Below are 2,440 nucleotides of genomic sequence, written 5' to 3'. Positions count from 1 at the left end.
CCCCCATCTTCCCCCCGGGTGCGAGTTGCTGACGGTCTTGTTGACGGCAGGGCCCTAGCGGCCGGCGGCACCACGCCGTGCTCGAAGAGTTGTGCGCACAGCCTCGAAGTGGAGTGTGTCGCATCTACCAAAATCAGACAATTAAGGCAACAAATGCAAAAGTGGGGTCACACTGAGAAAATTACTACTTCACTGAGCGTAAGCGCTGCCATCACGCCATCGCTGCCGTAAAAAACACACGCGCGCTTGCTCGCATCTACGCACACACACATGCACGAGGCCGGGGAGAAACTTACTAGGCCAGGCAAGATAGGCCAGTTAGTTCTCATGGTGAGACCAAAAAGGCCTCAGTTTAAGGCCACTTAGTACCCTCCGCCCCCCCCCCCCCTTCTCTCTCTCTCTGTCTCTCTCTCTCTCTCTCTCGCTCTCTCTCTCTCTGGGGGGGGGGGGGGGGGGGGGCAGAGCGTGTTGGTCCTGGAGGAGGAAAAGACCTTGGACAAGAACTGGTCCCCAGTCCGGGCCCGGCCGGGAGAGGCGGAGAGCGAACTGACACCCTAGCAGGAGAATATTGAGGGCAGAATGGTGAGGAGGGACTCAGGCGCCCGACCTTGCCCTCGAGCGTGGTGACCACCGTCAGTCCGGGCCGGGCCAGGCCGGGTCATGGTCAAGACGTGGTCAACGGGGAGCCGGGAGAGACCCGTCCAGCTAGTCCCCGCACGGGACCGGCAGGATGGCCCGGGGGTTAGTGCAGCTGTCGATGAGCTCTTTAGCTTCAGTGTCGGCCCAGCGCCCCTCGTTGGCCTAAACGGGACGACGTTCCTGACTAACGCGCATCCCGGCTACATGCCCATACCCGCGGCGAGATTGCCAGAACAACCCGACTTGTGCACTAACCCTCCAGTATGGCGGATTCGGTGGTGCGCGTCGCGTCGCACTCACAGCTTACCCACTCAACTACACCATGGCTAAGCACAAGTGTCTTTGAGGGGAATGAAGAACTTTAAAGTTGAACACCTCTATACACAAAAAGTAAATTTCTATTTTATATTTAATTGCCCGGCTCAATTTTAGCACATCCACTGTTAAGACCTAACTCTAAAGCCACAGTGATTTTTCTTGTGAATTTATTAAAATACATTTTCAAAAACAAATCTTGTTTGATTGTATTGAGGAAGAAGACATTATTGGTAAGAGAAAAAAAAATAAGCCAACAAAGTGTAGCACATAGCAAAATTATTATTATGAACAGAGGTTTCTCAATGAATCAACGAAGCATGAACGAAGCAAAGAGACTTTTCTTTACAGTTGGGGAAATAACTTCCGTTCCACATCACATCCTCATTCTGCAATTACATTTAAAATGATAAAATATCAGACTGATTGGATTTGGTAAATTTTAAGTCGATACTACTCTAAATCAATTTTAAATTATGAGTCTCGTGATCACAGCACATTACACTTTGAAGCTATTTAACAGAATTTTATCAACATGAAATTTTTGTTGTAAAGCACAAAAGAAACATCAATAATAATCCTCGCTAAGCCTCATGAAATAACAAAATGTATTTGCCTTGCATTCTAAAAATAAATAAAGAGCTGGCAAAATAAATGCACATGCCCACACTAAATTTTGCTCCTTTGTCCAATCAGTTTTCATAGGTCAAGATTTCACAATAGAGGTGTTGAAATCTAGTAATTTTTAATGGGAACACTACTGAAACGTAAATAATTAACTTTGCTCAAGGAAAGTTAGGAACTTATGAGTTATGTGACTTTCAAAACTCTGTGCACTAAGTTTTCCGGTGACTTTGGACATCTCATAGCTTAACTAAACCTGAGAGTAAGTCGTGCAACAAATATGAACACATTCATTGGTTTAGTTCTTTATTTCGATTTCCATTTTTAAGGTCCATAAAATTTAGTAGACTTGTAAAACTAAGCCGTTCAATTCAATTTCCAACTAAATTTTGCTTTTTGTGTATGGAGAAGTTTAACTTTTAAGTTCTTAATTCCCCTCAGAAAACAACTTGTGCTGCGTTGTGCGGAAACGTTGTGTGCTGTGCAGTGCAGCTGAGCGGAGTGCAGAGTGCGGCGCGCAACGCTGAATCCGCCATACTGCAGGGCTAGTGCACAAGTCGGGTTGTTTGGGCAATCTCGCATACCCGCGCCCAGCAGGGCTAGGTAAAAAGGAGGGGGAGGGGGAACAGAATGGCGGGAGTGGCGGGACGAGCGAGCGGCCCCCTCTCCCATTAACATAGCACTACTCTGTCACAAAAAACTGGCCTGCCGGCCGGTAGAGAGACAGTCCAGCAAACTGAGGGTGAGAATAATTTACACATTTACCTACAGTTTACAAATAACTAGGTAGATGTACGCCAGACCACGTCTCGCGTAACAGGCTTCGCGATATCTCACGAAACACTGTTACGCTGCGACGCGC

This window comes from Frankliniella occidentalis, unplaced genomic scaffold (genome assembly GCF_000697945.3).
Source record: "Frankliniella occidentalis isolate FOCC.00 unplaced genomic scaffold, Focc_3.1 Scaffold248, whole genome shotgun sequence".
Classification (NCBI taxonomy): domain Eukaryota; kingdom Metazoa; phylum Arthropoda; class Insecta; order Thysanoptera; family Thripidae; genus Frankliniella; species Frankliniella occidentalis.
This window is presented reverse-complemented; position numbering follows the sequence as displayed.